At 39.5% G+C, this 12,181-nt stretch overlaps 1 protein-coding gene and 1 long non-coding RNA gene across 2 annotated transcripts in view; both read left to right on the top strand.

The window, feature by feature from the left end:
• Positions 1-2,926, top strand: part of LOC111815076 — a 15,803-nt gene extending 12,877 nt beyond the window's left edge. Inside the window, exons 2-3 of the long non-coding RNA XR_002819881.1 lie at positions 2,353-2,355; positions 2,840-2,926. This is a non-coding gene — a long non-coding RNA (uncharacterized LOC111815076). The remainder of the gene's footprint in view (positions 1-2,352; positions 2,356-2,839) is intronic.
• Positions 1-12,181, top strand: part of Khdrbs2 (KH RNA binding domain containing, signal transduction associated 2) — a 451,883-nt gene that overhangs the window by 147,177 nt on the left and 292,525 nt on the right. The window lies entirely within an intron of this gene.

The following is a 12,181-nucleotide window of genomic DNA, read 5'->3' as shown; positions in this document are numbered from 1 at the left end:
GTGGGCACTGGGTTTCCTCCATATGTTTCTGCATTTGATTCTTTAGTGCAGATGTTATTAATTCAGGGATTTCTTTTTTTATTTCCAATCTGAGGTCCTCTATACCTTTCTGCAGCTGTTTCTTTATTTCAGAAGCTGTTGATTCATTGCTTTCAGCTGTGTTTTCCAATTCATTCTGTATTAGTGTGCTTTGCACTTGTTATGGATGGGCTTGGGTTCTGAGGTTGCATTTTGTTCCTTCTCGTCATTTTTTTAGCATTGTCTTCTGAACTTTGTTGTAGATCTTTGCTGTAGTTATAACCTTCGCACATACTGAAGTTCAGGTGCAGCTCTACAAAATTTGGACTTATCCAGCTGTGCCTGGCTTGGGTCTCGCTCCTGTGCTCAGCTCCTTCCCACTGCTGCCCTTGAGGGTGAACCTATTGTGCCCCTGTGTGAAGATGTTCTGCTCCTGGACTAGCTGGGTGGATCTATCCTCTACACTCTCTGCAGGGATTGCAGCTGCAGGGTTACACCCCAAGCATGTATGCCAGGCTTGAGCTGTGCCTGGAGGGGGCAAGGTGGAGTAGGGGGGAGAGGAAGCTCTCCCTCACACTCACTGATTATGGGCTAGGACTTGGTCTGGGGGTTCCCAGAACGCGTCAGAAATTCCTACTTGGCGGGCGGGTGGGGGAGGTGCTGCGGAGTGGTGGGGTTGTCCCAAGTGGGTGGGAGAGGATCTCTCCCACACTGCGCCTGGGCTGGTACTGGTATTTAGTCCGGTCGGCGCAGGGTAGCAGGAAGCTCTCCCACACACTCAGTGGACCTGGGCTAGGACTGGGTCTGGGGGTTCCCAGAATGCGGCAGAAATTTCTACTCAGTGGGCGGCGTGGGGGAGGTGCTGTGGAGTGGTGTGGAGCGTCCCAAGAGGCTGGAGAGGGTCTGGCCCATGCTGCGCCTGGGCTGGGACTCCTCTATCTCCATTATGGATCTTTACCACTAAATTAATTTTATATATTTTCTTTTGCAGGAATTTTACCTCTGATCATGTGCATTAAAACATTTTGAATATATTTAAGCCTTTATAACAACATCCAAGTGATGAAAGAAAACTTTAAACACAGCTTGGAATTAGTTTCATGCAAATCAGATGAGTTAATTAACAGTATAAGTCAACAAGTAGCATTCCATAGTGGGGTATATTTGTGTGGTGTGCTCAGCAGGTCATGGAGTATGGTAATGTAAGAGTAGATTTTTATTAAAAATTTGTGTATAGGCACTGAATCAATTACAGAAAAAAATAATTATGGTTGTCTTGCAAGATTACTGGAGACAGCAGCTTCTGCATTGCTGTAAAGAAACAGAGCCAAAGCCACTAAAAATTGTACCTGGGCAAATCTTCAGGTCTGTCTCACATCAGGCAGAATGGTCATTGTAATAAAATGCTTGGGTAAGCACTGGAGAAAGAAAAATGTGTGTTGCTGGTGGGGTGTATATTAGTACATCCTCTATGGAAAACAAGAAGTTTCTTACTAAAACTCTTAACTATGGTATAATCAAGCTCTATCACTCCGTGTTATTTATCCATAAGAATGGAAGACAGCATGTGATCGAGACAGCATATACCCATATTTATCGTGCTCTTATTCATGACAGCTGAGACTTCAGGTCAGCCTAGATAGCTGTCAGTAGATGAATATGCACACACACACGCATGCATGTGCACAGTCTCACGCACTCATGAGTCCCGGAGTGCAGAGCCTGCCTGACAGAAGAAGTAAACTGCTTTCTGCAGGAGAATGGGTGGGACTAGAAGACATGTCAAGTGAAACAGCCCAAATAAAGAACGAGAACTGTCACATGTATCCTCCTCTCTGTTGAATTATTTTTTTTGTTTTAAACAGAATGAAAAGTTTTTAAAAATTAAAAACAATGCAATTTCAAAATAAAATGATAGGAAGCTAAAATGGTTGTTATTGTATATTGTTATCTTTAAAATCATTAAGATTACCAGATACAGGCATACAAAATTGTTAAAAAAATTAGCATTAACTGTTTCCCTCAATAAGCCAACAGAAATTAGTAATACAGTTATTTTAGCTGTGTGTATGTGTATGTGTGTCCCTACTTTTCTCCTTCCCCTCATCCCTTGGGTAAGAAACTGAAAGAGTAAATAAAATTCCAAAGCTACAATAGATATTGTGAAAGGGAAAGAAACTACTCTATGTAGAAATTTTAAAGAAGGAAAGTAGAAGAGCAATTTGGAGGCATTCAGCAAAAATGGGGTGGAGGGTGAGAGGAGGAGAAGGGAGTGTGGACACAGATAGAGTACTGAATGTGCAAGCAGGGAGACACCTCTGTGGAACTCATCAGTTTGTATAATTAATATATGCTAATTACATTAATTTTAAAAGGAAAATATTGTAAATGGAAAACTATCCAGTTATATATAAAAGCATGAAGCTCTGTCACAACAACATAGAACTGAAGATCATTGTGGTGGGTGAAATAAATGAGGCGCAAAAGCACAGGCACTGTCTTCTCACTTCCATATGGAAACATAGGAGATTGGTCTCTCAGTCACTGAGAGAACGGTGGCAGTCAGAGGATGGGGGCAGGAGCAGGAAGGGAGGTGCAGATTTGGTGCCTGGGAGCAGAGTTACAGTTAGACAGAAGCAGAGTTGTGCCATCTCACAAAATGATGACCAAAGGTAAGCAGAGTGGAGTGAGCATGTGGCAAGCTAGAAACCTAGGTTTTAGAAAGTATTACCATATAGAACATTCAGGCATGTACAGGCATTGTATTGTCTCCCTAGTGTGAGAACCTGAAAGAGAAAATGAAATCTGAAGGCTACAATAGATAATGGGAAAAGGGAATCAACTTTTTCAAAAGGAAAGAGTTACTGAGTTGAGGAAAAGGACAGGAGAGGAAGTGGGGCACAGAGATCTATCTGTATGAAAATAGGATGGTTTGGACAAGTGTACTTTGCATTTCTGCTGGGCTATGGAAAGGAGTAGATAATGCTTTTTTGTTGTTGTTGTTGGAACCAGGGGTTGAACTCAGGCCCATGTGCTTGCCAGGCAAGTGCTTATTCTACTGAGCCATCTCCCCAGCCCCAGGAGTAGATAATGCTTAATTTGTTTTGTCTCCTTTTTTCAGTGTTTTCTCCTTTTTCTCTTCTTAATTTCTTAAATATTTCTTTTTTTTTCTTTTCTTCCAATTTTGCATGCATATATCTAATAATATGAATCACTGGTTGGAAGACAACACTATGTATTACAAAAATACTGTCAAATTCATATTATGCTGTATCACTTATAATTTTTCTTTTAATACTGTTTTGTACTCTGTATGTACAAAATAAAAAAATTCAGTTATCTGAAGAAAAATGCTTAATTTGATTTAAATATTATACAATATAGACATGACAGGATACTATATTAATATGCAGTTTTTATATATCTTAAACAGAATTTTTAAAAAGGTACATTAGAAAGTTGCTTTTGTTCTGTCCTGTTCTTTTCTTGTAATATTGGGGATTGAACCCAGGATCTCCACACCAAGCTGTGTCACCAGCCCTTTTTAGTTTTAGACGTGAGTCTCACTCATGTTACCTTGACTAACATCTGATTGCTTTTTTGTGATTTGTTCAGTATTTCTTACTAAGACTTTATTCTTTTGAGGTAAAAATTAAACAATAAAATAGAGACACTCTACTCATTTTCTGGAATGATAAATACTTCTTATCTAAATACTCTAAATGTCACTCTCAATCAGTATTTCCTGGTCTACAAACTATAAATAAGTATTTATATATATTTTATACATGTGTATAAATATATATTTATATAATATAAATTTATATGTATAAGCATAAATATGCTTTTATAATATATATATTTCCCTGTTTCATCCAACTAGTTTATTAGGCTTTTGTCCAAGTCATTTATTTTCTGAGTACTTGTTGTATAATCAACAATATGCTGAATACTCTTGTATTTCTGCTAGAATGGTCAGAACCGATTTTTTTAAATAGTGTATTGATGCATATAATTGCGCCTCAATTATTTCCAGAAACTGTTACATGTGATGAAGAAATCAAACTTTTTTAGATTGACTGAATTTGATTAGCCTATCTAATTGCGTTCAATGTATCCTAGAGTTGAAAGTTGCAATGCCCCAACTATCAGATCGTAGAACCACCAAAACCCAAAATATCCACAGGGGGAAAAAAATGAAAGAAAAAAGAGGGAGCCTTTTGGGAAGGCCTCCTTAGTAGTCTCAAGATGTGCTTTTCCTCTGTGCGTTTGACTAATTCTTGACTGAGAAACATACTTGGAAGTCTAAACCCAAGTGACGAATAAATGAAAGTGGAGGAATTCCAAAGAAATGCTAATGACCAAGAACACCAGAGGACATTAGATCTTTGCTGACAGGGAAGAGACTTACTGAAGTCCTGAGAGGAAGAAGGAAAAGATAGATACTCATCAGTTAAGCTTTGTCGTTCGAGACCCAGTTCTAACCATACCCTAAGTAAAATGCAGAAATCTCACTAAGTGAATCAGCTTTTCGCTGTGTATGTAATTGTTCTGGTAATCTTCAATGAAGCTGGAAACTGTAAAGGCTTTCCTTTGTCTTTTAAAATTTGCATAAATGAACTTGTTTTTTGACATAGCTCTGATTGCCTGTGTAATTTTCGAAGTAGTGTGGAGTAGAGCTAGAAGTGGAGTAGGTAAATGTGGAGGCGAAACATTTCAGTGCTTTTTCTGGTGATCTAGACATTCTCATTGCATTAGAAGAAGGTTCACAGATGACAGATTAAGATAATTAATGTTGAACTGAGCCATTTGTATAAGATGTTCAATTTTTGATTTAATTTAAATTTATTTTCAGCGGATACATCAAAATACACAAATTGTATAAGTAACATGGGTGTTCTGATACACATCTGCATTGCATAGTGTTTAAATATGGTTAAACATATCTGATCATACATCTCTCATTTCTTCATGATGAAAACTTCCAGAATCTTTCCAGTTCAGTGAAATGTACTGTGCATGATTATTTTGCATTGTCACCTACTGAGTAGCTGCACACCAGAAATTCTTAACCCTCATTAGCTATAACTAAAGACAGAGTCATCAACTTTCACCCCTCCCTCTCCTGCTCACAAGTTCCCCAGCCTCTGGTAACCAGTTTCACATTTCAAATCTGTCAGGGCACCTTCCACACTCTATATGTGAGTGACATCATGCAGCACTTAGCGCTCTGTGTTTAGCTTACTTCATTTACCGTAAGGGTCTCTAGTGGCATGCATGTTGTCACGAATGACAGGATTGAATTCTCTTGTCATGGCCAGTGGTGCTACGTCCTGTGTATGCAACATTTTCCTTATTATGTGTATGCAGCATTTTGTTCACCTTTCTCAGCTACTATAATATTGCCAAGAGCTTGGGAGTGTGGTGTTTTTCTTGCATGTCACTTTCACTTCCTTTGGATATTAGGAATATTGCTGGGTCATGTGGTAGTTCTATTCTTGGTTTCCTTTTTTTTTTTTTTTTTTTTTGACAGTGTCATTGTGTTGCTGAAACTTGAACTGAAGAGCCTCCTGTCTCAGCTTGCTAAAAAGCTAGAATTTCAGGTGCATACCACTGTACCTCCGTCCCATTCAATTCCTTTAACAACTTCCATGTTGTTTCCATAATGACTGCTTACATTCTTTTCTTTTCTTTTCTTTGTTTTTGCAGAACCTGGGATTGAACTCAGACCCTTGCACTTGCCAGGGAAGCACTTATCCTGCTGAGCCATCTCCCTGGCCCCTAGTTACATTGTTAACAACAGTGTGCAATAGCGCTCTTTCACCACGTCTTTGCCAGTTCTTGTTATCCCTTGTTTTTAATAATAGCCATGCTTACTCTGGTGAGGAATATAACTCATTGTTGTTTTAATTTGTCTAATGTTCCATGTGGCTGAACATTTTTCCATGTATCTGTTGAGCATTAGTATGTCTGCTTTTAATAAATCTCTACTTAATTTTATTGCTTATTTATTATTCATTCATTCATTTTTGGCATGGAGATTGAGTTCCTTATATAATCTGATTATTGGTCCAATGTCGCAAGTATGGTTTGCACATATTTTTGTCCATGTAATAGGTTGGTATTTCACTCATTTCCTCTGGCAGGCAGACATCTAATGCAGTCCTGTTTGATGCTTTTTACTTTGCTTTTCTTTCCTTTGCCCTTCAAGTCTTGCCCAAGAGAGTCTTCCCATTCCAGTATCCTGCAGCACCTCCTTCAGCTTTCTTCCAGCACTTTCATGATTTCAGTCTTTCTTCCATTTGAGTTGATTTGTATAGCGGGTAAGAGATAAGGATTCAGTTCCGTTTATTCTTGGATGTGTGCACGACGTTTCACGGCACCAGTTGTTAAAACTGTCCTTTCCTTGCTGCATTCTTCCTTGTACTTTTCCCAAAAACCAGTTTATTGGACGTGTGTGGTTTAGCGTCTATAATCTCTTAGGTCGTTTCATTGGCTTCTGTGTCTGGTTTTATGCCAATAGATGCTGCCTTGGTTAGCAGGGCTTTCTGGTAAATGATCAAGTCAGGCAGTTTGATACCTCCAATGCTTTGTGCTCAAGATTGCTTTGGCTGTTTGGGAGCGTGCATGCGCATGTGTGTGTTTATGTGTATGTGTGTGATATTCCATACAAATTATCGGACTTTTTTTCCTATACTATGAAGAATATCACTGGCAATTTGATAGGGATTTCACTAAATCTGTATAACAATTTGGGCAGTATGGCATACTAGCACTAATTATTCTTTGAACTCCTGGATATAGGTATCTGTTCCTTTTTTCTGTTTTTTCTTTTCAGTTTCTTTCATCGATGCCTTATCATTTTAATTGTAGATATTTACCTGATGAATAAATTTGTTTGTAGATTGATTGGAGTTACTATAAATGAGAATTTTAAAATTTCTATTTCAGACAATTTTCTATTAACATGTAACAAAACTAATGATTTTTTTATGATTTTGTATACTGCAACTTTGGCTAATTTATTAGTTCTAATATTTTTTGTAGAGTCTTTGAGGTTTTCTCTGTAGAATATGTCATCTACAAACAGTGAAATCATCATGCCAATATTGATGTCTTTTATTTCTTTCTCTTATCAAATTGCTCTAGCTAGGACCTGCAACACTGTGTTCAATGAAAATCGTAAAAGTGAACATTCTTGTCTTCTTCCAGAGTTTTGAAAGAAAACTTACATCTCTTGCCCTGATAGGATGATGCAACTAATTGGCTTATTGTATGTGAAGATAAGGTCCTTCCATGCTTAATATTTTCATCAGAATTTTCTCATGAAAAGAATTGAATTTTGTTATACACCTTTTCCTTGTTCATTTTGTTGATCGTATGGTTCTTTTTTACTTCATCCTATTGATGTGGTAGATTCTATGTGTGATTTGCATATAATGAACTAACCTCACATCTCTGAATGAAAACCACATGAACATGGCAAATATAATCTTGTTGATACACTCTTGTATTCATTTTGTTAGTCATTTATTGAGACTTTATCTGTATTCCTCAAGGGAACTTTAACTTCACCTCTTTCTCTTTTTATTGTGTCTTTATGGTTTGGTACTAGATAGTATTGACTTCAAACAGAAGCTTTGGAATAATTTCTCTTTTTCAATATTTTGAAAGAATTGACGTAATTCTATAAATGTCTGGAGGGACTCAGTAGCGAAACATGCGATTTTCTTTCATAGAAGACTTTTTGTTAATGATTGAATCTCAGTAATTATTATTCATCTGTTCAGATTTTCTATTTCAGTGTGATTCAATCTTGGTAAGATCTGTTTCTTCTAGGTTATAGTTTTCTGGGCTATATTTGTTCCAAATAAGCTCTAAAGATTTATTGTATGTTTTGCTGTCAGATGTTATGTTTCTCTTTCTATTGTAAATTTGTTTTGTTTATTGGCTTTTGCCTACTCCACTTGTCTATGTTTATCTTTTGAATAATTGTTTCATTGCTCCTTTGAATTTTTCTGTGAAGTCTCATTTTCATTTATTCTTGCTTTCCATGTAAACCTTTAGGTTTGATTTGTTCGTGTGTGTGTGTGTGTGTGTGTGTGTGTGTGTGTGTGTGTGTTTAGGACAGGGTCTACAGGGTCTCACTACATAGATCTACCTTGTAGTGATTCTCCTGTTTTCAGCCTCTGAAGCCCTGAGATTAGAGGTACATGCCACCACGCCCAGGCTCAATCCCATCTCAGTGCTCCCCGAGGGTGGGACCGGCGTAGCGCACTGGGAATTGAACCCCAGACACTGCGCTCTGCCTGGGCAGGTGCTTTAGTCCAGTGAGCTATCTGGCCAGCCCTAATTTGTTCTTGTGTGACTAGTTCATTGAGTTTTAGTTTATTTACTTTGACGTAGTGAGTGCTGCAAGTAAACTTCACTCTTAGTGCAGCTTTTGCTAAATCCTGTAAGTTTTCATATGCTGAATTGCCATTGTTATTCAAGTTACATTTTGATTTCTTTCTTGATTTCTTGCTTGCTGCATTCATTGTGGAAAGGTAAGATTACTTCATTTCCCTGCGTGTCTGCAGTCTCTCGAGTTCTCCTGTTGCTCTTTTCCAGTTTTATTTCACTGTGGTGAGTAAAGGTACTCAATGTTATTTCACTTTTTTTTTCAATTCTTTGAAAACATATATTTCTTAGTTCTTGAAAACAGCTTTTCTGGAAAATGTTTCAAGTGTTCATGAGAAGAATGGGGATTTTTCAGTTGCTTAATGGAGTGTTGTGTATCTGTCTGTAGAATCAACTGTCTACACTACAACTTAACTCTGATGTCTTTACTAGAAGAAGGTACACTGTGGTACTTAAATATTGTGTGGGGGGGGGGCAGCTCAGTCCACCAGGGGGCGGGGCGGGGCGGGCTGGCATGTGGTGCTGGGGGATCGAACCGCGGTCCCTGTGCTTTGCCAAGCTTGTTCCAAGTAGGTGCTTTAGACCACCGAGCCATCTCGCCAGCCCCCATGCCTCTATTCTTTCACCTCTTTTCTCTAGTAAGTAGAAAAAGAAGTGAATTCTAGGCCACATTCCAGCTATTTCATGCCATGTGGCACTCAGTAAATATTTTTTCTATATCTTTAAAATTCATATCAATTATATAGAAAACTATTCTGATATGTCTTCATATGAACTGTGTGCTTAAGTGTCATGACACTCAGAATATAATGTTTTTTTTTTATTGACGTGAGAAAAATCAAAATCAGGAGTCATTTTAGTGTGTGTTCTTTCTTATACTGGCATCCTACATGCCAGCCCTAAACACACTGATTGATCACCTTTGGCCATTGTAAATGTTTCTAACTTTTCTTTGAAAACATTTTTGCCTGAGCATCAAACTACCATAAAAGTTCAAGGTTGATAAAAGAAAGGAAATAGACTTATTATTAAGAATCATCTTAAATGAAACTGGGTTCATATTGTTGTCATGCAAATTATGCAATTATTAAATACATAAAAATTTCATAGCTCTCAAAAATAGATACATGTACATGAAAATATTTGTTAGACTTTACAACTAGATAGAAGTTAATTTCACAAATAACAGGATTTTTTTTTTTTTTTGGTATTCTTTTAGGGAAGGGTCTGCAGGGTGTTCAGGGTCTTACTACTAGATTGGGCTCATAGTGATCCGCCTGTTTACAGCCTCCCAAGAACCGGGATTACAGGTGCGTGCCACCATGCACAATCTCAATTGCAGTCTTAGTGCACCACGGGGGTGGGGCCAGTACAGCAGGCCTGGGGATCAAAACAATTATCAATTTAAGGAGGAAATGATTTTATAACTCAAATTGTATATTATTTAAGAAAGAGTATGTAATTATACTACTAAAGTCATTTGAACTTCATGTAGCTTAAATTATAATTTTATGTCTTCCTAGCTATATAATTTAAATTATTGTTCTGGGGGCCAGTGAGATAGTTCAGTGGACTAAGCGCCCGCTTCGGCAGGTGCAGGGACGAGGGTTAGATCTCTGGCACCACATGCTGCACTTGCCCCAACTCCTAGGCACACTGAGCCAGCCACTGAGACTGGAGCATCATTGCGCATGCCTGTAATCCCAGCATTGGGAGGCTGAAAACAGGAGGAGCACTAAAAGTCAGAGCTGTGTAGTGAGACCCTGAACAAAATTCATTTAAAAAAATAAAAATAAATAAAGGCTGGCCAAATAGCTCAGCAGATTAAAGTGCCTACAAGCATCTTTTGAGGCCGGTGGTTCGATCCCTGGGCCTGTGATACCAGCCCTGCCCATGGGGTGTGCTGAGACAGAAATTGAGATTGGGCATGGTGGCATGCACCTGTAATCCTAGCTCTTGGGAGGCTGTAAACAGGTGGATCACTATGAGTCTGATCTATGTAGTGAGACCCTGAACACCTTGTAGACCGTTTCCTAAAATACAAATAAAAAAAGAAAAATAATAAAAATAAATAACTTACTGTTTTGTTTTGAGCCTGTAACTCAGACTTTGTGTAGTCAGTGATGTTGTACAGTGCCCAAAGAGAATCATATAACAATTTTTTTATGTTCAGATGCCTCACTAACAGCTTTTCTTACCTATTCACTGAACGATTGAGAACTTGCATTTTGACAAATAGGAGTCTCCGAACCTAAAACTTCAATTAAAATGTCAGTTATCTTAAATCTAGAATCAAACCACTTTTCTATCCTCAGGAGGACGTGGAACAAGATCTTCCAGTGTATTTATCTGTTATTTGTGGGACACTAAAAGAAAGCGAGTACTTTGGTGCTTTTATCACACTTCACATGAAACTCACATATTAAAGAGTACAAAAGAATTTGCATGCACAGGTACACAGCCTAAGAAGTAAGTGGGAAGTCAGCACTTAGTGCTTCATGATACTTTTGTTATGAGTATATAAACCACCCATTATTGCTGTAGAAATCTGAGAGCTTAGGTTTGAGTCCTCCTTTGTTAACACCTGTGATCCTGCACTTGCATGGGTCGTCGTGTTAGTGGGCAGCAGGGAAGCTCGCTGAGACCCTGTCCGACATCGCTGTGGAAGATGCTGGGAGCGCATGGTGTTGCCCTGCAGGCCTCGGCCCTAATAGCTGATGCTGTGCTGTGTTGTTGGTGCTTCTGCAGCGCTCAGAGCCTTGCACGCTGGCAGTAGCGGGAGTAGCACAGTGGAACCTGATGCCTGGAATGAGGAAGAAGAATCGCTTCTTGGGCTGTGAAGGGTGATGCTCCTGCAATCCCAGCTCCTCAGAAAGCTGAGGCAGAAGAATCTCAAGTTTGAGGTCAGCTAGACATTTGCAAGACTCTGTATGTGATGGGGCTGGGGACGTAGCACGTCCTGGGTTCAGCACCTTTTGCTCTGTAAGCTGGGTGCTGACTACTTCTGTAGCCTTGCTTGGGGCGTGTGGCTGTGCAGGGAGTGCATGTTGCAGGGCCCACGGGGCTGGGTGGCACATGGCCCTGGGGAGGTGTCGGTGAGGCCCCAGCTGTGTTGGAGCTTCTGGCTCCAGGCGCAGGGTCAGGCTCACTGGGAGCGATGACAGCAGTTTCATAGGAACTGCCCATGGTGGGCAGTGTGTGGTTCCAGTTGCTTGCTCCTCTTAGTTTCCTGGCTCCTTTGGAGGCTGACAGCTGCCCAAGCAGTTCCTTCTTGCTGCCTGTGGTGAGCACCCCCGGGGAGCGCTGGCCATGAGGTCTGGTGACCTTTGTTACCTGCCTGGTTATCTGTTCTGTGTAGTGTAAATGTAGCGCTTGTGTTGATAATTTAAAATTAAAACATGTGTTATAAACGTTATTTTCTAACAAAATCCATGCTTGATTCCATTAATACTTCTGTTAATTGAATTTAACATTAACAGTCACTGTATGTGACAGTTATTCAGTTGCATTCAAAATTAATGTGTTGCCCAGAGAAACTTCATTTGTATGTTAAAAATTCATTTCCTGGGCCAGCAAGATAGCTCAGCATACTATAGCACCAGCACAGGGACTGCAGCTCAATCTCTGGCACCATGTGCCTCACCAGTTCCCCGCCCCCCAGGGTCTGGGCATGGTGGCACAAACCTATAATCCCAGTGCTGGGGAAGCTGAAAGCAGGAGGATCACCAAGAGTCTGAGGGTTTGATCCCCGGACCTGCCATGC

This window comes from Octodon degus, unplaced genomic scaffold (genome assembly GCF_000260255.1).
Source record: "Octodon degus isolate 3935 unplaced genomic scaffold, OctDeg1.0 scaffold00001, whole genome shotgun sequence".
NCBI classification, from domain to species: Eukaryota; Metazoa; Chordata; class Mammalia; order Rodentia; family Octodontidae; genus Octodon; species Octodon degus.
The sequence above is the reverse complement of the archived record's forward strand: the minus strand, read 5'-3'. Positions and strand labels throughout refer to the sequence as shown.